This window comes from Nyctereutes procyonoides, unplaced genomic scaffold (assembly GCF_905146905.1).
Source record: "Nyctereutes procyonoides isolate TBG_1078 unplaced genomic scaffold, NYPRO_anot_genome, whole genome shotgun sequence".
In the NCBI taxonomy this organism is placed as follows: Eukaryota; Metazoa; Chordata; class Mammalia; order Carnivora; family Canidae; genus Nyctereutes; species Nyctereutes procyonoides.
The window spans coordinates 11,791,197-11,816,564 of NW_026575160.1; the positions used below are offsets into that span (position 1 = coordinate 11,791,197).

Genomic DNA, 25,368 nt, shown 5'->3' on the forward strand with positions numbered 1-25,368 from the left:
GTGTCATGCAAATCACAAGAAGAAAGATGTCAAGATTAGACTTGATTTATGATGTGAAAGGTTAGGAGGATCTAGGCATTTAAAAAGGATAAAGAAGAGATGAGGCGGATCACAGAAACAACAGCAGATGCCAATATGGGCATCAGGGACCCCTTGCCATGTAGGCCACACAGCTGCACATAAATCAGTTACAGCCCTATTACTCTGCACTACCATTGGCTGTATGAGGTCTGATGATGGCAGGGACCATAATGACTTTGTCCTGGTATACTCGATGACATACAATTTCAAAGAGTGATTTTAAGAGCACATGTTCAATAAGTATATATTTAAGTTTTATTTTTTTTAATTGATTTGAGTGAAAAAGCTGGTTAATACGGGGACGGTGATTGAATTCAGTTTATGGAGGCCTCTGAAAGACAACCAGGCCGTTTCAGTTTCACTGGGTGGGAGCCACTGAAGTCTAAGATAGGAGTGACAAGATAATGTGGTTTCTAGGGAATTTACCTGGCAACAGTGTTCAGAATGAATTAAAGGAGGGGATTGAAGATGGAGGAAGAAAGGAGTTATTGTCTAAGTCTACCTATCACAGTATCTCTCACCCTCACATCTCATTCAAACTTCTAGAAAGATCTTTGGCATCTTATTATCTTCAAGCCCCATTCACTCCTCAGCTCATTCTAACATACCTTCTGTTCCGACTTTACAGCATTGAACTACTCAGTCTCTCTGCAGTGTTTAACATCATTAGCATTTTATCTTCTAATAACAGCTTTATTGCTTAAAATTTTTCATTAGACTTTATTTTTAAAGCAGTTTTAAGTTACCAGCAAAACTGAGCAGAAAGTACAAAGATTCCCTATATACTCTCTGTTCCTACATATGCAGTTTTATTTTTTTAATTACATAATTATTGCAACAAATTTAAGCAATACTTTAAATGCAAAGAAGAAAATAAAACTTACCCCAATCCCCTCTTCCAGAGATAATCACCATTAACATTTTGGTGAACATTCTCCCAAACATCTCTCTAGTCTATGCCTACATGCACAAGCAGATGGCTATGTGTATGGAGATTTACATAAATTGGAACATATAATACTCGTTTTTCAGTGACTTGCATTGCTTTTCCGAACAATAAGTATAAATGTCAGTAAGCATAAATCTGTGTAATTTTTGATGGGGGCATAATCTTCCAGTGACTATGTATACCATTATTTATATAACTTGTTCCCTAGAGGATGAATGGTACAGCTTGTTTCCAGTTGTTACTATTATAAATAATGTTGCAGTACACATTTTTGCCATTTTACCATTATCTGTAGATCCCCCTCTCCTTCAAATTCTCTGTTGTACGTTGCATGTTCCCGTAATTTGTCTCTACTGTCCATTGGCTCTAATTCCTCCTGGTTTTCTTGCTGTACTGATGGTTTCTTCTCAGCCTTCATCATGGGCTCCCTGCCTAGCTTACCCTTTAAACGTTCATGTGTCACTGGCCTTTACGCTTGTCTCGCTCTTACCTTTGCTCTCCATCCTTTTCCCAACCAATTCCATTTCCTCTCATAGTTTAACAACATATCCAGAAGGGCAACTACAAATTCAGGATCTCTATCTCTGACATCCTTCCTGAAATTCACATAGATACCTGCCAGCTGCTGCGCCAGACGCCTCAGGTAACTTACCACGTTCAGTGTCTTTGCTCCACCTTCAAACCCAGCCCCATTCTTCTGCACTCAGCCATTTAGACATTTCATACAACAACTGGGGGATCATTTCTTATTCCATCCTCTCTTTTCACTCTACATCCAGCCGACCACCAAGTCTGTGAATACTCCCTCCTAAATATTTCATGAAATGCCTGAAGATATTTCTCAGGAATCTACTGGAGAATGTACTGCACCAAAACAAGGAAATAAACAAATAAAGGAAGATAGGGTAATAGGGACACAGTGGCCCCAAGGCAGGAGAAAGCAAAGGGAATTCCCAGGATGATGGAGATGAGAAGTTCCAGGCAACTGCAGCTCAGCAGCCCAGGAAAGAATCCATCCAAGGGGAAGCGGGATGATGGAAGACCTCTGGAGGGATGCCCCCAAGAAGAAAGTGAAACTGCTAGAGCATGTGATGCATTGGAACACAGTGGGAAATGTTATAGCAATTTGGCAAAGGTTTTGGGAAGAATTATCAAATGCTCACAGAAAGAGAGAGAGAGAGAGAGAGAGAGAGAGAGAGAGAAAGGAAACATAGTGGCTGAACCCGAAAAATAATTTCATAATCACAATATGGTCAACACTGACCATAATTGATTTAATTGAAAATATGAATATAACTACACTGGAAAGAAGAGATAAAGGAAAGTTTTGTGGATGTGATGGTGGGGGGTGGAGAGTCTAAGAGAGCTTATTTCTCATCTTCCGTTTTAGAATATGAATAAATAACATCTAAAATTGAAAAAAATCAAGAAGTAGCACTGAAAGAAAACACCCAGAAAAGTTGACAGGCGTTGCCTGAGAGGAGAGAGGCCTGGGGATGGATGAGACAAGAAACTCCTGTTTGTCATCAGAAGCCCATAGTGTTATTTGCTTTCTTAAACTAGATATACAGATTACTTTGATTTAGGAAAAAATTTTAGAAGGGAAGAAAAGTTGGGAAGAATCCAAGTATTCATCGATAAATAGTTTCAAAAATGTTTCATTCACTCAGTAGATTATACACTGCTTCTTTAAGGTAGATCTAAAAAATGATAATAAAAGGTAGATCTATGAGAAAATGCAAATGTGTCTAAAATACATTGAAAATGAAAAAAGCTAGTTGCAAAATGGTATCATAGTGTTATCTGACTTTCACCTCCCTCCTGACCTTAACCACAAGTCATTTTCAGAACCAAACAAATTGAAGGAGCTATAGCCAAACCATCAATGATTTGGGGAGTGAAATGTCACTTTTCCACATTATGTATTTTAGTAATGTTTGAATTTTACGTAAGGAAAATGTTTTGTTTTGTTTCTGCTCACAAAATTATAACAAACAGATATTTCTCATATCTACTGTGTGCTCTTCATTCCTGATACCCCTGCCTTGAAAGCCTTTAAGTGGCTTCTTAGCAGCCCCAGAATAAGTCCAAGCTCATTTGGATGGCATTTAAGGTTTTCTAGGCAGGGTGTCAATGTGTCCAGCCTCGGCCTTGGCCGCATCATTCTTGTGCTTATCCTGGTCTTCCCTGGGAGACCTGTTTCTTTACAGCCATCCCTCCACAACCTGCTCCCTATCCCTGTCAGCCTCCAGCACAGCCTAGCATCACCTAATTTAGGTAGCTTTTCCTTAACCCTGCGCTGGTTGAGGTCCTTGCTGCCTCCAGCACAGCAGCTCACCACAGATGTACCTGACTTCCTACAGATGTACCACACTGTTCAGAAATAATTATTTTCTGTGCCAGTTTCCTGTTGTTGAACTATTAACTCCAAAAGGACAGAGTCATATTTTATTTATTTCTATATTCTCAGAACCTAGCTAGTGTGTGGCATCTAATAAACATTCAATACATGTTTAATTGAATAATTCAAGGCAAAGGTTGATGAGAATTTGTTAGATGTTCCCTTGGGTTAAGCATTATTATTAATCTCTTTTTTAAAGGTCAGAACACTTTGAAACCCCTCTGTGCACTGGCATTCTAGGATGTGGGAGAACGGAAAGGGAGTGTAGGTATCACTGTTTTCACACCAACCTTCATATGAACTCAGCAGCAACCATGTGCCAACTAGGGGGGAAGTTATGGCAGGCCACCTGTGGTTGCAAGTGGCAATGCTCGCTATTCATGGCTTGTCACTTTCCTGGTCCTCTCACCATGGCATCTTTGCAACACAGAAATGACATGCTCCAGAAGAGTGACCCTATACATCCACTGAGCCAATCTTTTAACAGGTTATGAATCCACTCAATAGCAATCAGATTCAGTACTGATATAGGTCTCACTACTTTTGATGGTTGTGGGAGCAGAACCAATGTCCTTCCTTCCGTCCAAGGCAGACTCAATTTGTAACTATCATTTTTTTTTCACCATTACCGGTCTGTACAATCAGGTGAGGTCCCTCCCATCAATGGTAATGATCCAAATTTCACCAACTCTGATGCCTACCTTGACAGACTACAAAGTATATTCCCCTAGGCTGCTACCATCTGGAGTCTCTGGTGTGGTCTAAAGCACTCACACATGTTTTTCCTCTCACTCTGTTCTGGCCTCTCTAACACCACATCTCCTACCAGACTCCGCCATCTCCAGGAAGACAGACACAAGAGACTATGTCCCATGGACCCCTTTCAGTGTCCCATGGTTGGAGGGGTCACAAATCAGGGCTGCTTGGGTTAGAATGTCTTAGAGAGGTCTTCATGAAATCACTCATTTTGTTTTTTCTGTTCTTCCTCCTCCTTACCTACAAACGGCCCTGGGTCCTTCTTATCAGGAGTTGAATTCACTCCCGAAAGGATCCACATTCAAAATATGTCCAGAATCCCACCACTTCTCCTCCCCTCATTTACTACCACCTAGTGCAAGACACCATCTTCTCTTACTAGCTCACTGACATCCTACCTGGTCTCCTTACACTCACCCTTTCCCCTCCAGCCCATTCTCAACACACCAGCCCAGGGTTCCTGCAAAATCTGAGTCAGATCTAAGCCAACTTCCTCTCATTTTATTCCACCAGCCTCACCTCATACTGTTCTCTCATCCATTCACAGCCATATTGAATGTCTCTCCTTTGTTACATGTCTATCGTCAGAATCATTTCCTAAAACTTGGTTATCTGATTACCAAGATATCAATAGCAAATATTTTATATTTGGGGATTTTTAATGGTATATATTTTTAGTAACAATGGAATACAGTCAGTAAAATAAATTAGTACTAGATTTAAAATAAATAATGGATTAAAATAAATACCTGTAAGGCACTCCAGCGGAACAAATGGGCATAGAAGTTAAACTTTTAAAAATACATCTTGCTGGGATCCCTGGGTGGCGCAGCGGTTTAGCGCCTGCCTTTGGCCCAGGGCGCGATCCTGGAGACCCGGGATCGAATCCCACATCAGGCTCCTGGTGCATGGAGCCTGCTTCTCCCTCTGCCTATGTCTCTGCCTCTCTCTCTCTCTCTCTGACTATCATAAATAAATAAAAAAAATTAAAAAAAATACATCTTGCTTTGATTTGATTTTTAGACCATGTTAAGTATTTTAATGATTATGAAACAAATTTTTAAAAATACTTATAAGTAAAAGTAAAATAAAATAATAGAATTTAACTGTGTATCTAATTGGTGGCATAAGTACACAAAGAAGAAATTTTCCAAGCAGTTTTAAACCTAGTAACTCTATTGTACACATCCTTAGTGGAATATACCCCAATGACAAAAATAACTGCAGGAAAAAAATATTAAATTATTCTTAGTATTTTTATTATTAGTGGTAGTGTTGGTGTTCCTATTCTAAGACTGTTGTATGTATATAATGGAGTAAAAAAAAAAGAGGGAAAGGAAATTATACCTATGTCACTGAAAAACAATTATTTTTGCATTTTTATTATATTTTGCATTTTTGCATTTGCAAAAGGACATACAGAAATTAGATTTATGAACAGACATAAGACTTATGAAATTAAGTAAAAACACCCTAGTTCTGAAACTGAATTGCAAGTATCAATATGAACCTAAAATATATTTTATCTCAAAATGGAAAGCATATTTGCCAGCTCTTTCCACTGAAAACCAATCCAGTGGCAATAACCAGATGGTGGTCTCTAAATACCATTTCTTAATAAAGGAATCAAAGTTCTTAGTAGGAGTGGCTGACTTCAGGCCTGGATTTGAAAAGTATAAAATGAGCCTGGAATATCTTGTCATAACAGACAATTAAGAATCTATCAACAACATTCAGGGTCATAGCAAAACATATCAGGGACCAACTTCAATAATGAAAATAAGTGCAATAAATTAAAACACATTAAGTATGTTTTATATCAATGAGTTCAAAATTATACTAAAAGAAGAAAAATCTTATTGGCCACCTATGGGGATCCTAGGGAGCCAATTCTTTGCTTAGCAAACTGTAAGCAAAGGAAAAAAAAAGTGTTTTCTTTTCTAAGAATTGAATCTCAGGAAAACTAAATAATGGATGAAAGGACATTACTTTGGATGGAACTATATTAGTTAATCATGAAGAAAGAAAAACAGAATTAGAATATCTCCATTTTGCAACTTTGAATGAACTGATGAGCCTACTCAATATTAATAATAAAAAAGAGACAATCAGACATCAAGTACTGCCAAATGGAAAAATACAACACCATCCACAAATTAGTTTTGACCAAAAAAAAAAAAATGATTCTAAATCTGATCAAGCATCTAATCCAACTACCAATTTTTAAAAAAGATTTTATTTATTTATTCATGAAAGGCACACAGAGAGAGGCAGAGATACAGGCAGAGGGAGAAGCAGGCTCCATAAAGGGAGCCCGATGTGGTACTCGATCCTAGGACCCCAGGATCATGACTTGAGCCAAAGGCAGGCACTCAACAACTGAGCCACCGAAGCGCCCCTCCAGCTACCAATTTATAAAAAATTCAGGAGACCAAAGACAATGCTCAGTGGACCACAAAGACACAATGAGCAAAACCTAAAGTTCTCAAAACTCCTCAGAATACTAATAATAGTTTAAAAACAGGTTATTAAAAGAAATTTCAAGGAAAAGAGAGGAGCAACAGGTAACATGCACCAATGATAATGTATGGGCTTTCTCTGGATTGCAATTCAAACAAATCAATTGTTTAAATTTTTAAAAATTGGGAAAATGTGAACAGAAACTGGTCTATTGATGATAATGAGAAATTATTATTAATTTTCTTGGTGTGAAAGCAGTATTGTATCTTTGCCTTTAAAAATAGTTCTTATGCTTTTTAGAGACATATTCTGTAATATTAACAGATGAAATTACATACTGTGTAGGATTTGCTGGAGAATAATCCAGGGGAGGTACCACGGGTAGAGATGTAGGTGAAATACGACAACAAGGTACAAGCTGATAACTGTAGAAGCTTGAGTGACAGATATTCCAAAAGTCATACTCTTCTCTACTTTTTCACTTGTTTGAAATTTTCCATAACTAAAAAGGGTTTTTCAAATAGATAAATATATGTTATCAGAAAGAATGAGTCTGTTCTTAAAGAGATATTTGTACTCACATTCACAGCAGCATTATTCACAGTAGCCAAAAGGTAGAAGCAACCCAAATGTTGGATAGATAAATAAAATGTGGTGTATACATGCCATGGAATATTATTCAGCCTTAAAAAGGAAGGAAATTCTGATGCATGCTACAACATAGATGAAACTCGAGGACATTATACTAAGTGAAATAAACCAGTCACAAAAGACATATACTATGATTTCATATATATGAGATATCTCAAGTCATCCAACTCATAGAGACAGAAAGTTGAGTGGTGGTTGCTAGGGTTTGGGAGGAGGCTGGGACAGGGAATTATTATTTAATGGGTACAGAGTTTAGTTTTCTAGTATATATAAAAGGTTCTGGTTATATGGGCAGCCCCAGTGGCTCAGCGGTTTAGCACTGCCTTCAGCCCAGGGTGTGATCCTGGAGACCCAGGATCGAATCCCACGTCGGGTTCCCTGCACGGAGCCTGTTTCTCCCTCTGCCTGTGTCTCTGCCTCTTTCTCTCTCTGTGTCTGTCACGAATAAATAAATAAAATCTTTTAAAAAAAAAGGTTCTGGATATTGGTTGCAGGACAGTGTGAAACAGTGTGTTAAGTAACAGTACTCAACACTACTAAGCTATACCCTTAAAAATGGTTAGGTTGGTAAATTTTATGTCATGTGGATTATTCCACAGGTAAAAATTATTTTTTTTTGAAAAAGAGTGAGTCTGATTCAGAAAGTTTCTGGGAAAATAGGCATGGTAAAAAGGGAGAAATTATATAAGTAAAACAGTATTAGGATATAAAATACAGAAAGAAACTTAGATGGAGTTTGGGTGTTTCAGAAGGGGACAAATGTTGCAAGCCCCTGGAAAAGAAGCTAAATTATGGGGGAGAATGGGGCACAAGGAAACTGTGGGCACCTTAGTTTCTGTAGACACCTGTACTGGTGTGTATGGAGACCAGAAGAAACAAGCCATGTGTTCCAGGAGCCATATTGCCTCACCAGTCATGACATTGCAATGCCTGGAGGACAGGTCAGCATAGCTCAATCTCCTGCGAACCTTTGTAGGTTGATATAGACTGGCTGCTACTGAGCCTGAGCCATCATAATACCTTGATTCTTCTCCCAACCTCTTGTTACCTGTAAGTTCAAGACTCCCTGGAAATGGGAGACTAGGAGAGATAAGGAGTTAAAAACTGCCTTGAAAGCTGCTGGCTTCGTTTTTTCTTAATGTCTTAACTTGGTGAAGATGGCACATGAGTTCCATGACTGAAATTTCTCCCAAAACTTGATAAATAAGTTTTTATACATAAATATTTAAATACTTTTTTTGAACATCAAGCATTCTATTAAAAGATAATAAAGTATTAAGGCCAAGAAAAGGGTGGTTTATATAATTGGAGAAAGCAGACTATTATACAATACCCATTAACATCTTTTAAGACTGATGTGTAGCAAATTTTTATACAATGTAATTAAAAGGGAAAAATAATGCAGATTAAGCATTAGCACTAAAAAGGGTGTCAGCATTCCTTGCAAAAAAACATCATGGTGTACTCTCTGTTCAGAACAAGTGTTTAAAACTAATGAACAAATATGCATTCAAAGAGATTTGGTAGCTGAGAACATTGAAAATGAATTCTGAATTATTTCTATTCTAGGTCATCTCTTGCAGGGCCTAAATGAAGCTAAACAGTACAACTAAAATAGTAATTTTGGTTGCATGACTAGAGGTTTTTTGTTTTTGTTTTTTGTTTTTTTTTTAAGTATACCTTTGCTATGTAGTAGTTAATTGGGCTGAAAAGAAGCAGTTGACTAAAGAATATTAAAAAATGAACAGAAGTATCAAAAAATAACAGATACCAACTAAAAATGTTTTGAGGGGTTATACCAGTATATCTTTAATATATTTTTAATGGAATATCTTAATTACCATCAGTTTTTTATGTTTAGTCAAAATCTCTACCCCTACAGTATTTTGTTGTCAGCACTTGGTCTATAGGAGGCTACAGATGGTATAGGCCAGTCTAGGTGCTGCACTGGGGTACGTCTAACAAAAGGGAGATACAGAATGTGTCTAGGGCAGAAATAAATTCTAATGACCAAAGGAATAGGAAGATATCCTATTAATGTAAGTGACAGCCAGGCAAAGGAGCTGGAACCACTTTAAGTGCCCTTTCTTTGTATTTCCCTGGCACCCTAGTAAACCCCATACATCACCCTAATGGGCATTACATTACAATTATTGATTTACTTGGCCACTGTCTCCTAAAAACTGTAATCTTCTTAAGAATTACCCTCTTAAATTATTCAATTTTATGATTCTAGCCCTCAAAACAGTTGGGTATGTAGCAGGGGGTTAATAATTGCTTCTTGATGATCTAATTAAAATATCAAATGAATAGTAATTTCCAAATCTACATTCTTTGTCTTGATTTTTATTATGAGCTTGGGACCCATATTTCCAGTTGGGTGCTAGACAGCACTACCTAACTGCCCCAGTGGCACTCCAAACAACAAATCCAGAATCAAGCTCACCATCTTTCCCACCCCCATGTAAATCTGTTCTTCCCCTCATGCTCCCTACATCTTGAAGATTCAAAGCAGGCTGAGCTTAGAGCAGGCAACAGGCAGTCACAAAAGAAATTATATTTCTAGCCTTCCGTATGAACAAACAGTATGGAAATGAAGGATACCTCCACGGTCATTTCAAACGTTGCCAAGAAAATGGGGTGGGTATGTGTAGGTTTTTCTCACTAGCTTTTCTCCTTTAGGGACCTGCACTGTCCAAACCCATGAAGTTTTGGTGGGACTGCTAATCACAGGTCTTCACACCCTCCTGATCACAGTGGCCACTCTCACTCCCAGGACATGTGTGTGGAGCAAAGCCACACAGGCAGGCAGTTGAAGCTGTTACTCAATAAGCAAGCCTTTCCTGAATTCCTAGAGGTGGCCTGACTACTCCTCTTCCTGACCTGTGAGGTATCCTTTCTCCTTCAAGTATGTGAGTACCCCCCAGCATCCTTTCAAAAATCCATTCCTCTTGCTTTCAGACACTATTTCTGCAACCTAAAATCAAAGCACCCTGATACAAAGGAAAATGGAAACATACTCAAAAATGTGCACTGATTTTTTGTTTTCAAATGACTAGAGAAAAGGTAGGAATGAAAATTTTATAATGAAACTCAGGACTAGATATGCTAAAAGGGAACAATAGGTCTCTCACAAAGAATGAAGGGGTCAGTGAAAGAGAATCCTGCCTGAGTGTGTGTGTGTGCTCACTCAAAAGGATCTCAAAGCTCAAATCAAGGTGAAGCTTGTGAAAATGTGCTATCTTTAGTTGTGCTTGGAAGGTGGGGAAAAGAATGCAAAAGGGGAAAAAAGCAAACATTTACTGAGCACTTACTGCATGCCAGCCTCCGTACTAGGTATCTTACATAGACATGGAATATATTTTACATAGATTGTTAAAAAAAAGGTGAGCGGTGGTGAGGGATGCAAATGGTCAGGTCTGCTGTTTGAGGAAATCACTATAACCACAATAGAGGAAATGTTCTTTCTCTAAACTAGAGGCATTGTTATGTCTCACCTGTATCCCGACATTTATAGGCTGAGTAAACAAATATAAATGGAGACCACTTACCATATGTCTAAATATTTATAAGTTCTAAGTCACGCTCATGCCAGCGCATGCTCTCACCCAGTGCTCCAGAGCCAGGTGGGGAATCACCCTTGAAATCCAAAGGCTAAAAAAGTCGTGCTGTCTCCTAAATGGTGGCACAGATCTGCTTGAACAAGGGCAAGGTGGAAATGGGTCCTAGGCCTAGGGCAAATACGAGGCCTGGTCACCCCAGTCCTCTCCACCACAGGGAGCCCAGCAGGCTAATTCACTCACTTTTCCATTTGAGGCAGTTCTAAGTGCTTCTTCCCAAAATTACTCTTCACAGGAATACAGTCAGCTGGGAGGCCCAGTCACCTAGACACCTGCCTTGGAAGGTTTGGAGTAGCCAACAATAAACAGAGCTGCCTGGCTCTTTCTCCAGTTTCCAAACAGAGACTATAATTTTCTTCTAACCAATACCTGCTCTGATACCCCATCATGTTCTTGGTCCAGCATCCTTTGTCTTCAGGAGAGATTGGGGGAAAGTCTAGTTTTCACACATGTGTCCCTTTCCCCAAATTCCCATTTGATCAGCCAATTCCGATCTTTCAAAAAATTGGGGGGATGCAAAGTTAGAGGGGGTGAAAAGTATTTCTGTACTGATGTTTGTGACAAGTGGGGCCACCTTGCCAGGTGTGATGGCAATAGTGTTTATATACATTAACCTCTTAAAATGAAGCATGCAAAACTGAACACGTCATATAAATATGATCGACTGAGGCAGGTTATATTGGGGCTATTAGTTTCTATGGTCTTGACACTGTTCTAGCTGTGCAGTTCACGATGATTAGCTTCTTTAGCAGTCACATCACATTGTTGGCTCATATTAAGTTAAGAATTAATTTAAACCCTTAGGTCTTTTTCACAGGAGTTCCTATCAAGCCAGTTTTCTTCTATTCTCTAATTGAGGTTTTTGAATCTAAATGCAGGATTTTGCATGTATTCATATTACATCTCCTCTTACTGGCCTAGAATTTTCTCTGTGTCATTTGCAGTGTTTGCTTCCATCATGGGAAAAACTGGTCAGCTTGTGTTCTGTATCTTCATCCGGGTATTTGATGAAAGTCTTAAGTAGGGCAGATGACAGAGGTAGAATCAATGAGGGAAGCTTAGAGGCAGCAGATTTCAACTCCGCTTTTTTGATTCTCTAACAATTAGTTTTCCAACAGTGGAATGGACTTCTTAGGAAGATAGAGAATTTCAAATGAAAATTCAAATTCAAATGATCCTCAGTGAAGGAGGCTACGGAAAATGCTTTAGGATATGTAGACTTCTAATTCTGATGCCATGATTATATGATTCTAAAGCCAGAGTTATAAGGGAATAGCTCAGCATTCCTTGCCCATCTCAGATTCCTATAAGGAACTTTCCTATGTCCCCAAACTGAGGTAAGTCTCCTCTAATCCCTCCCCCACTCCATCCTTTTTAACTGTTCTTGTCATATTTCACCTTTTTAAAATAATTGTTGGCATTAGGGTTTCGTTTTGCCATTAGATTCTTGTACTCAAGAACTACATTCTGTTTATTTCTCTTCTACCTCTAGAATCTAATTTGTCCCCTGCAGGTATCTAATTGCAGGTGAGGAAAAAAAAGGGGGTGTTGAGGTTTTGAACCCAGGAGACAGATTTAGACTTCCAAAAGCAAGGGAAAAGTTGATCTTGGTCCGCCCCGACCGGGTGCTCTTATGAAGGCAGGGGCTGTGCTCATCTGTTCCTACTCCTCAGAAACCAACATGGTATTTAACACATGATCAGTACTCAGTGAATATTTGAGGAATGATGAATGAGTTGACAATTCCTCCAAGAAGAAATTCACTTTAATCTGTTCCCTGGGTAAAAAAAGAAAGGGCAGGGTGGAGGTGGTGGGGGTAGGCTGAATTGCAGAATCTGACATTTTGAAGCATAACACATACATGAAAGCCTGAATTGTCCTAATTGTTCTAGAAACTCCTCCCCAACCCTGACTTCAGACTTCTCAACTTAGAATAATCCTCTGCTTGGAGAGCCCATGGTCTCTATCATCTTCCTTCTCCTGTTCTTCAGGCCAAACCCCTGTTGTAAATTATGCCTGCCAGATGTGGAAAATAAAAAACACAGTATACCCACTTAAATCTGAATTCCAGATGAATGCCAAATAATTTCTAGAATTAGTAATTCTTAAGTATGTTCCATGCAATATTTGGGACATATTGGTGCTAAGAAAATTTTTGTCTTTATATAAAATTCTAAAAAGCACTTAGAACTGTTCTATATTTTATATGGCAATCCTATTCTGGAGGCCCTATCTGGATTTGCTTTCCATACAAATTACCTTTTCCTAAACTGTCCCTGGGTATAAGTCCTCAGTCTCATCCCTTTGAACTCCATTAAATCCAGACTCATGATTAATATTGTGGATATAATATCAAATGTCAAAGCACCATCCATTAGTCACACAATATTTGATGGAACTTCTGAGCTGGTTTAGCCCTTGCTCTCAGATTAGAAAGGTAACGGATAGAAATTGAGTTCCTTTCTTGGTTTCCACAGCAAGTCATTTTCAGAGCCAGAATTTGGATCTAAGATTCTGAATTTGGAAGAGCACTGGGTTATATTTCCTCTCTCCCTCTGTTGAGAACTGGATTCCTTTATGCAGTCCTTCATCTCTTTGGAGTCTTCACATTGGTCGGAAATCCCCTGAGGGGATCCGGCCAAGGGGCTGGGGGAGGGAGAAGCAATAGGATTGTTCAAAGAAAAGCACCTATTGCACAAGAGCTTTCCATCTGGCAGCTCAAATGGCCAAGACATCCAAATCCAGCTGGAGTCCACCTTGGCATCTGTAGAACTCAGAAATCTTCCTTTAGAAGCACCTGAAACAAGAGAGTAAACACAAGTGACGTCCTCACTGTTTGCTTATATGTGTCTCTGTCTTGTTCTCATCCTTAAAGAGATTACAGAGGGAGGAAAAAAATGAAAGAAGAAACAAGCCCTTTGGTTGATTTTTTTTTCCCCCTAAGTCTCTTAAACCCTGAGTAAAACTCACAAATGGCTTAATTTTTGAAAGCTGTTTTTATGCAGAAGATTGGATGTTAGATGCTTCAACCCTGCAGCTCTCTCTCCAGCCCAGCCAGGATTCACATCATCTTTCAGTAAAACCATCTGCTCTTTAAAACATTCACACATCTTAAAATATACAAAACTCAACATCTACCTTCTCATCTAGGCTCTGAATACATTCTCCTTGGGCTTGGTTCCTTATAAAGGACAATTCGTAAAACATTGCTTATTATTTGGAAACGGGTCTGCAGTTGGTCCAATTTTATCCTTTGCCTGGCTCATCATTCTAAAACACACCGGTATAGAAACAGGTTATTAGCTTTTTAAGCTTCCAGGTGCAATATTGTGCAGAAGTCATTTCATTTCATAGCAAAGCAAGATCGACATAACCTCCATATGAAAGTAATAGAAATGTGCATATAGAATTGAACCAGTTTTTCCTTTGTTGGAAATTGTGCTGCAGTTGTCTGAACTACAATCGTTTATGAAACCTATTGGAGACCCAGGACTTGGGAAATGTCAAGGAATTTTACCAGAAGATCAAACCATAAGCGCTTGTCTTCTGTGCTGTTAAGTCTTTAAGTAACAGATACCAACCACGATGCCAAGCCTCCAAAGTGCATATTTTTTTAGAGTAAAAATATCTTAATGACTCTGGACTAGAATGGTCTGCAATACCTTATTCCTTTAACTGACAGATACCAAAGTACAATGACAGATAAACTAGATATCGTGGCATAATAATGAGAGAGCATTTTGAAGCCCAGGCTGGCATCTTTGCATCTCTGCTAGGGATGCATCCTAGGTCAGAGAAGCCTGATTTCCCAGCTAAGAGCCCCTCTCTGAACAGGGACAGATTGGGGTGAAGGTCCTGCAGGTGTTTGTGCCTCAGAGTTCAAGAACTGAATAACTACACCTGAACAGTCTCAGATCTTCTTACCCTACTTTAGAAATAGACTAACAATGTTAAATATTAATGAGGAAAAAATTAAGACATTCTTAATACAGAGGGACATGAAAGCTTGGATGCAAACAATGTAGGTTTCTAGAAGTTCTGATGAAAATAAGACCTCAGGCAGAGAACAACACAATGTTTGTAAATTAGCCTGGCTAGATGAAGAATTTCTTGTTCAGTAGCCTGCCGGGGCTGTGGTCCAAGGGGAAACTGCACAATAAGCTCCAAAACGCTTTTCTGCTGTCTTGGGAGTCGGGCGGCGGGGGGGGGGGGGGGGGGGGGGTGGTTTACGGGGGTGGGGGCGGTTGGTGCAGAACTGAGCAAAGAGGGGCCGCCGAGGCTGCCATGGCTTTCAGAGAATAAGCTTGAAATGGACCCTCTGGTGACAGCTCCATCAAAGACTGATAAGAGACACTTAAAAATAAACATCTCTGTTCACATTTTTTGGCTGTGGCCAAACCTGTCCAGTTTCCACTTAGAGCTCAGCAAACTTGAGTGAAGGCACCCAAGATGAGAAGCAGTGATGCTTTTGAAGAGCACCCCCTCCCTGAAGGTGGGTTTGTATGCGCCTGTGAGGGTGATCTAGTTTGCAGAGCACAACTCGGCTGGCATTGTGCAAGATGAACACAGCATACAGATGTGAGGCAGAGGAGTGAATCGGTAGAGCCAGGCTCTGACATCACCTCCAGAAAGAAATATGTGGGCAGCCCTCTTCACGGCTTTATGGTTACACATCTCAGCTCAGGGCACGTTGATCTGTGCGTAGTTATACCAAGCAATTCAGAGAACTTAAAATCCAGGCAGTACAAGAGTCCCCTTCTGGGTAAGATGTTTTAGTTTGCAAATTGCTGTGAGACAGGCTCCAGCAGAACTGAATCTTAGGATGTTGTAAGGGTTTCCACACCCCTCTGCCTCCTTCTGCCTCCAAATGCTGGAGGAATGCCTGCCCAGGCACCGCAGCTCAGCAGGAAGCAGTCCTACACGGGGGTCAGCACCTGCGGCCGCACTCTGCGTATTTGCTTGTGAGATGTGCTCATCTTGCGTTCAGCTTGGGGTCTGTCTGAAGCGGGAGATTTCCCTCACATTGCTCTTCCGTCTTCACCAAGACAAACGCTGAATTGTTTGTTCTCTCCCAGTGATATCCTGAGTGCTAAAACCTCCAAGATGAAAACCAGTGCCCCCTATTCCAGATTCAGCTCACACACAGCAAGTTGTGCAATCTCCTGAGACCACAACTCTTGCCAACAGAAAATTAAAACCAATTTGGCCAGATAATAAGGAGCCACGAACATAACTCTTTTTTCTTAATTTGCCAGGAATTTGATGTTCCCACAGGGATGGCAGTGAGGCATTCAGAGCCGTTTTAAGGGAAGAGGAGTTGAAAGGGAAAGCACACTATTCCATTTTCTTTTCACTGAAGGATTGTAATACTTAATCCAGACCTACAGCAAAAAGGATTCATGAGGTGAGAGGGCATATGAGTTGTGCTTGTTACCAAAAACACATTCCCTTAGTGCTGATTTAGCAGAAGAGGGTATTTTTGTGGAGCTGGGTAGCCAGAGGCCCTACATATAGAGTCTAACTCAGAAGTATCTTGAGTTGTGAAATGATTTTTGTTGCTACGTGCTTTAACAAAGACCTCAGAATTTTTTTTTAAGTCTGTAATAAAGATGATTGGATGAATATCAAATGATAGAGATTGTTAGGTAGTTATTGTTTCTATTTACTGAACCCCTCCTATGTGCCGTGTGTGTTCTAAGTGCTTTGCGTGTATTAGTATATTTTTAAAATTGATTTATGTTTTTATTTTTGATTGAAATATAGTTGACATTTCAACTAATATTATGGTAATTTCAGGTGTACAACATAGTGGTTAGACAAACATACCTTGCAAAATAACCACCACAATAAATGTAGTTACCATCTGTCACCATATAAAGTTATTACAATATTATTGACTAAACTCCCTATGCAGTACTTTTCACCCCCACATCTCATTTATTTTATAACTATAAATGTGTGCGTCTTAATCTTCTTCACCTATCCCCCCACCCTCCCCTCCTCTGGCAACTACCAGTTTGTTCTCTGTGTTTATGAATCGGTTCCTCTTTGTGGTGTTTTTTAGATTCCACATATAATAAAATCATATGGCATTTGTCTTTCTCTGTCTGACTTATTTCACATAGTATAATGCCCTCTAGGTCTATCCATGTTATCTCAAATGGTGAGATCTCATTCTCTTTTATGGCTGAGTAATATTCCATTACACACACACACACACACACACACACACACACACCCCACATCTTTATCCATTCATCTATTAGTGGATGTTTCCTTATCTTGCATATTGTAAATAATGCTGCAATAAACACAGGGATGCATATATCTTTTCTAATTAGTGTTTTTGTTTTCTTTGGGTAAATATCCAGTAGTAGAATTACTAGATCATGTGGTATTTCTGTCTTTAATTTGTTGAGAAACCTGCATCTCCATACTGTTTTCCCTGGTGGCTGCACCAATTTACAATCCCACCAACAGTACACAAGGGTTCCTTTTTTCTCCACATCCGTGCCAACACTTGTTATATCTTATCTTTTTGATACTAGTCATTGGCATGAAGTACTATCTCATTATGGTTTTGATTTGCATTTCCCTGATGATAAGTGATCTTGAGCAACTTTTCATGTAAATGTTAGCCATCTGTATGTCTTCTTTGGAAAATTGTCTATTCAGGTTCTCCCCCCATTTTAATTAGATTGGGGTTTTTTTGGTGTTGAATTGTATGAGTTCTTTATGTATTTTGGATATTCACTCCTATTGGATGAATCATTTGTAAATATTTTCTCCCACTCATTTGGTTGCCTTTTAGTGTTGATAGTTTCCTTCACTGTGCAGAAGCTTTTTAGTTTATGTAGTCCCAATTGTTTGTGTTTGCTTTTGTTTCCTTTCCCTGGGGAGACACGTGTAGAAAAATAGAGCTCACCCTTGAACAACATGGAGGTTGGGGCACCAACCTCTTGGACAATAAAAAATCCATCTATAGTTTTTAACTCCTCAAAAATTTAACTAATAGCCTACTATAGACTGGAAGCCTTACTAACAACATAGTCAATCATAATATATTTTGTATATGTTCTACATACTTACAATAGAGCAAGCTAAGGAAAAGAAAATATTATTAAGAAGATTGTAATGAAGAGAAAATACATTTTCGGTGGTGTCCTGTAGAAACTCCACATAGAAGGGATCCGTGCAGCTCAAACCCGTGTTGTTCAAGGGTCAACTGTATTGCTGAGGCCAATGTCTGAGAAGTTACTACCCAGGAGCTTTATGTTTTCAGGTCTTAAATCCATTTTGAGTTCGTTTTTGTGTATGGTGTAAGAAAGTGGTCCAGTTTTATTCTCTTGTATGTAGCGGTCCAGTTTCCCCAGCATCATTTATTGAAGAGACTTTCTTTTCCCTATTGTATATTATTGCCTCTTTTGTCATAGGTGAATTGACCACATAACTGTGGGTTTGTTTCTGGTCTCTATATTCTGTTCTATTAACCTATGTGTCTATTTTTGTACCAGTACCATACTATTTTGATTACTATAGTTTTGTAGTATATTTTGAAATTTGTGGGATTGCAATACCTCAGGCTTTGTTCTTATATTGGCATATTCTTAATCCTACTTTGCAGATACAGAAATTGGGGAACAGAGAGCTGTTTGTCTTGTCCCACAGCTAGCAAGTGGTAGAATTTAAACCCATGCAGTCTGGCACCAAAACCTGTGCTCTTAACTACTTGACTTTCCTGCCTCTCAGGAGGTTTTAATCTTATTTTTTCCACTCTGGAAAGTGCAGTATGAGATAAGCATACAAAACAGCATTGTGGGGTAGCCTGGGTGGCTCAGCGGTTTAGCACCACCTTCAGCCCAGGGCCTGATCCTGGAGACCCGGGATTGAGTCCCACATCAGGCTTCCTGCATGGAGCCTGCTTCTCCCTCTGCCAGTGTCTCTGCACCTCTCTCTCTGTCTCTCATGAATAAATAAATAAAACCTTTATAAAAAAAAAAGAAACATTTGGAGGTATCCCAAAATTTTGATTCCCCCTCAAATCTGATTCTGCAGTGAAATAAATAGTGCCACGCACTTATATTGTTAAAATAACATCTATTAAGGTACTTATATATAAGTAATGAAATAAGTCACTTAAAGGCTTTCAATAGTAAATGTGCCTAATCAAACTATTTGGTTGAACATTTTCCAAGTCTCCATTTTTCTCTAGACCTCTATTCCCAAGTTAAAATTAATAATGTCCGTGAATACCACTAGACAACAAATACAAAGATGTTGTGTTTCTATTGTTAAATATAGAAAATAAAACATACAATTTTAATGTTATTAACATGAAGAATGTTATTGCAAATTTTACTTGCATCATTGCTCTGCCTTTGATTCCAGATTCCGTTCCATTGATCTACGTGTCTGTCTTTGTGCCAGTACCATACTGTTTTGGTTACTATTGACTCAGTGATTGTAACTCTTGTGTCATTAGTAACAGATATGTTCATAGCCTCGTTCTTGCTCTCATGAAATGCAGATATAGATGTGCTTTACATACACCCTTCATCTACCCTTGCCTTCTTGCTTGTTAAAAATTTATTCATGGGTAAAATTAAAAAATACACAGAAGTAGCTGGATCACACATTGCACAGTCATTTGTAAGCACAAGTAGAACAGCACATCAGTAACTATCAAAAGAAATCATATTACGATGGAAGAGTGGAGCGTTACAAACATAACCTTGAATCAGCTCCAATTTCTTTATAAAAAAAAAAGAGGAAAGAAAAATCACTCCAGAACCCTGATATTTTATAATTGTTAACCAATTAGTTGCTATATGTGTTTTTGTTTTGTAACTTGTCACAATACATCATGTGTCCTGACTTTATAGATTACAAGAGCCAAGCTGGGTGAATTTGCCACAGTTCAGTTCAGCTATTCATTCATTTAACAGATACTTACTCAGTGCCTCCCATGTGTCCCAAAATGCTTATTCCTTAAAGGTGTCTCATCAGAAATTGAGTTCCTTATACTTTGTACCCAGTAAAAATGCTCTGTGTATTGAATGATATCATTTTCATTAAATACTTTGGGTTTTTCTGCCTTCTAGCTTCCAATTCCCTTTCCTGACAGCCTCCTTCCCAAATGAGTGACTTTCTCCAGGACAGCACAGGGGAGGCAAAGACCTTTCCTCTTAGTCCAGAACACCCTCTACAGATTTCATTTCCCTTCCGAGTATATCAGAGCTGAATAACTTCAAAATCTCAGTGACAAAACATCCTGAGCTGGTGCTCATTGTCACCTGTCTCTGGCTGTTTGTCATCAGCATGCCTGAAAGACACACTGTCTTGTCTGTCATTGTTTGGAAGCAGATGGAGCAGAAATGTGCAGGGTTGGTTGCAGTTAGTGGAAGGAAGGAATGGAAAGAATCAACGTTCCTAGTGAGAGGCAGACTACTTAAAAAATGATTCTAATCGAAGGCTTTTCACTTAAAAAAAAAAAGATGATTAGTAAATGACTAGTAGAAAGTTGATTTTCGCTATAGGGAAGTCAAAGTCAGTCCTAGGAGGGGAAGTTAAGGTGGTGAACTCTGAGTAAAAAAAAAATATATATAGAATCTTTCTATCATGACTATATTCCAAGAGCCATAATTAGAAACTTCTGAAAACCTCACTCTTTCTTTCTCTCTCTCTCTCTTTAGCTCTGAATTTCAAAAATATGATGGATTTATTCTGCTTGAAAATAACATTCTTAGGGATGAAAGACATTTGGGAAATCCTAGAACAAGAAATTATCCAACCTCTACAAAGCAATTAGCAGTCAATCAAAGTATATTTATTTGCTTTTCATAAAAAAACCCGCTTCATTGTTTACATGACTGCATTGAATTTTTATGAAGCCCATAATAGAAACTTACTGACTCATCGACAGAGCTTGAATTGATTCAGAAAATACTGTGATAAAAATCTCAGCTTGGTATTTTTGGCCTTCTCATAGAGGAAAGGATCTCAGCAGCTCTTTAAAACAAATCCTGAAAACATAGTCCATTACTTGAGAGTTTGTTTTTTTGTTTATAGCCATCCTGTATCTGGGTTTTGCCCTGTATTAATCATTTAGTGGCATTCTTTGGTCTGCCTTGAAACAACAAACGGACGATGCAAATTGCAACCACAAAGTTCATTTAACAAACACTGGGAAGCAAATGAATCACAGGACCATTGGAAGATGGATTTTTAACTTGTAACTGAAGCACAAAATAAGACTTGTGTCTAAGCCAGCAGCCTTTTTCCTTTCACAGAAGATGTGAAATGTGTTCTCTCCCCTTGACAATGAGCCACAAGAGACTGGGGGAGCCAGTTTGGTTTAATTCGAAGTCACCTGAAGTCTTGTTTGAAGTTCATTAGGGCAATCCAACTTAATCCCACAAACATTTATAGAGCTACCTCATGCACGGATATATGTGTGCTGAGGTCTATGAGAGCCACAGTGAGGCTTGAGACACCAGCACATCTGCTTCGAATTCAGAAGACTGGCATCCCCAACATCATTATACAACCTTTATCCTAATTGGTTTCAGTGACCCTATGAAATTGAGTAGACATGAAACCACCTTGAAAACCCAAACAAGTCTGAGCAGCCTAGTTCCTGGAACTTCTGAAATCTCCATATTCTAGATAAAAACTAGATAAGGAAAAGTCAAGTATTTAACACATGATTCACTTTGGAAACTCCTTTCTCACACATTGATTTTATAGCTCTACAGTGTTTATGCCAGTGTGTTTTCTCTGTGATAATAATTTACTAAGTTTTACTAAGCCTATTTAGATTTATTTAGACTGAATTAATTTAATTTTTTAACCTAAGGGTTCCAATTTTTAATTAGAACTTTAAAGTTTGCATATTTAGTTCTATATGTCTCCAACATTTTTTTCAAAGCTTAAGAGTGGTAGCTAGCATTCGTTGCATTTGCTCTGAGCCCAGAACCATATGAAGCACTTTAATACATTACCGTATCTAATCCTCACTATACCCCTATGAAGTGGATATAATCACTGTCCCACTTTTACAGATGATGAAATTGAGATTTAGTGAAATTAAGGTACTCGCCTAAAGTCATACAGCCGCTGAGCAGATTTGAATGCTGCCTTGTTCCCTTCCTCCTCACCCCACTCCTCCTTCCACATTACCTATCTAGTATATTCTCCAGTCTTTCAGGCTTCAGATTCACTTGCTTCCTTTACATTCTTGGTTCCACATGAAACAACCAGAAAAGCTATTCCCTGCACTCTGTGTGTCTCAAACTTCTGCCCCAACTCTGAAGCCACCACCCTCACTCTACACCATAATCCATCCTTTCTACATCAAACAAGGGTGATATTGCCACTCTGGGGACATTCAACAGGGGCTGTAGACATTTGTGGTTGTCAAAACCGGGGGCGGGGTGCTACTGGCATCTAGTGGGTGGAGGCCAGAGATGCTGCTGAATATTCCAATAACAAACAAGATGGCATCCAGACTAAAATGTTAATAGTTATGATAAGGTTGAGAAATCCTCTATGTGATTTTTCTACACGATTTATCTATGTGATACACTCCGCATTTAAAATAGGCTCTTTTCTATTGTGAATTGCATGTTTTTGACATCCATTTTACTAATTAGGTTATTCAGAGGAGCCAAGTCAAAACTTCTGTACCTCCAAGAGCCTAACACATGCCTTGCCCAGAATATGCATTTGATAAATATATCAGTAATGATGGTCACTCATCTCTTTATTCCCTCACTTCCTTCTCTGTTCCACAGATACTTATTGAATACTTTTTTGTTGTGGGTACAAAACTGGGCAGTAGGAATAAAATGTAAGCAATACAAATATACCTCTACTTTCAAGAAGCTTATAGTCTAGTAGAAAATCAAACTACAGATGAAGTGCTGAGTGCTGGAATGGGAGATGTATGGAAACTAGGGGTTGAGGAGGCATAGCAGAAGCAAATAGCCAGAAGGGACAAGGTGGTGAGAGAGGTTTCCTGGAGGAAGTGACAGTTAAACACCTAAAGGATGAATAGGAGTTAAACAAATGAAGAGGAGGAAGTGTTCTAAGCAGAGGACATCACATGTACAAAGGCCAAGAGATGAGAAAATAACACAAGTACAAGGTGGGGACTCACACTGTGAGGGGCAAGTAAAGGGAAGCCAAGGGCCTTGAAGCTAATGTACAAGTGTTGAATTTCATATGAAGGATAACAGGAAGCCATTTATACAAGACAGTGACAGGATCTGATTCTGTTTTTAAAGAATTAATCCAGCTCCACATCATCTGTCATCAGAGAAATGTAAATTAAAACAACAATGAGGGGACACCTGGGTGGCTCAGTGGTTGAGTGTCTGCCTTCAGCTCAGGTTGTGATCCCAGGGTCTGGGATCAAGTCCTGCATCGGGCTCCTCCGCAGGGAGCCTGCCTCTCCCTATGCCTCTGCCTCTCTCTCTTTCTCTCTCTCTCTCTCTCTCTCAATCTCTGTGTGTGTGTGTGTGTATGTCTCTCATGAGTAAATAAATAAAATCTAAAAGAAATTAAAATGAAAAATAAAACAACAATGAGACACACATATTAAAATGTCCAAAACCTGGAATACTGACAACACCAAATATTGGCAAAGATGTGAAACAACAGGAACTCTCTTTCATTGCTGGTGAAAAAAGACATAAGCTCTCAAGCCATGAAAAGACATGGAGGAAGCTTCGATGCATATGACCAAGCGACAGAAGCCAGTGGGAAAAGACCGCCTTCTGTAGGATAACAACTGTGTGACATTTAGGAGAGAGCAAATCTATGGAGACAACTGAAAGATCAGTGATTGCCAGGAGTTAGGGGACAGAAGGGGATAAATAGGCAGAGCATAGCGGATTTCTAGGAGAGTGAAACTACTCTGTATGACACTGTAGTGTTAGGTACATGCCACAATAAATCTTTCCAAATCCACAGAACACACACCAAGAGTAAACAATAACTGAACTCTGGACTTGGGATGAGAATAATGTGTCATTGTGGGTTCATCAATTGTAACAAATATACCACTTTGGCAGTGGGGGCTGGGAGGCAGGAAGGTTGGTAGTGGGGGAGGCTATGTATGTGTGGAGGCAGGGGATATGTGGGAAATCTCTGTACCTTTCACTCAATTTTGCTATAGACATAAAACTGGTCTAAAATTATCTGTTTAAAAGAAGATTCCCTCTGGATGCTGTGCATAGAATCAATTGGGGGGTTAACGGTTATGACAGTCACAATGTCTTTGCAGCAACAAAGTGCCTCTATAACTTCATGTCAAGGTTTTGAAATGTATTAGGGATGAGTGAGGAGTCCTATAAATCCTAATCAATGAAGGTGATTGCAATGTACAAAAGTTGAAATCTTCTCAATTGTAGTATACTCAGTCTGTAGAAGGACTGCTTTGCTACAAGAGCATGTCAGCCTAAGGGTTAAAACAGTAGGAGCAGAAAGTGAGGATTTAACAGTACATCTTTCATCCCAGCTTCCAGACTTGGAGATGCAGCCCCACAGTATAAATGAGGATATCAGTCTATCATAACTCATGACATCAGCTGTTGATTTCATCCTGCCTAGTAGACATTCAATAAATATTTGTTTGCAATGAATTGGATTAAATTGGATTCCATGCTCACCAAGCAACTTTCTGATCACAATTTGGCTTCTTGTGAATCTTTCTTATGAGCATAAAATGTACTGATTAGCTGACACAAGCTTTCTAGTCTGGTTACATTTCTATTTTTGCCATAAACGACTAAGCTGGTATTATGATTGATGGATCTTTCCTCCTCATGTTTGGTCAGCCTGGTGGATACTTTTGGTTGTTTATCCACCATCCATATTCCATTCCCCTCTAGTCAGTAAACTTGTTTTCCATGTAGTTATGTCATTCCACCACGCAGTTATTATACTTCTGGGCTAGCTGTAGGCGGGCCCTGATTGTCTTAAGCCAATCATCACATTTGACCAGGGCCACAGTGATTGGTTTAAATGTTGGCACCTGACCTAAACCAGTGTAATCTAAGGGAAATCCAAAGCTTTCTTAGAAAAATTGGGACAGAGGTGGTCTCATTTCTGATGATGAAGAAATGTGTAGTTCCTGGACACTGCTGGAAGCCAGATTACTACTAAGATGGTTACGTTTTGGTGTCAACATGGCAAGACTATAGTGCCCAGTTATTGGTCAAACATCTGTCTGGATATTGCTGTGAATGTATTTTTCAGATGTGATTAATCTTTAAACCAGTAGACTTTGAATGAGGTGGATCACCCTTCATAATATGGGTGAGCCTCACCCAGTTAATTGAAGGTCTTGACAGAAATGACTGAGATTTCCCAGAGAAGGAATTTTATCTCTAGATTGTCTTTGAATTCAAGATTGCAACATCACCCCTTCCCTGGGTCTCCAGCTTGCT

At 39.1% G+C, this 25,368-nt stretch overlaps 1 protein-coding gene across 3 annotated transcripts in view; it reads left to right on the top strand.

The window, feature by feature from the left end:
• PALS2 (protein associated with LIN7 2, MAGUK p55 family member) overlaps nucleotides 1–25,368 on the top strand; it is a 197,961-nt gene that overhangs the window by 11,022 nt on the left and 161,571 nt on the right. The window contains exon 2 of one of the 3 annotated variants that reach the window (XM_055314735.1): nucleotides 9,981–10,210. The exons of 1 other annotated variant lie outside the window; for it this stretch is intronic. The gene's annotated coding sequence lies outside the window, so the exon portion shown is untranslated. The remainder of the gene's footprint in view (nucleotides 1–9,980; nucleotides 10,211–25,368) is intronic. One more of the 3 variants, XM_055314737.1, reaches the window with a different exon arrangement.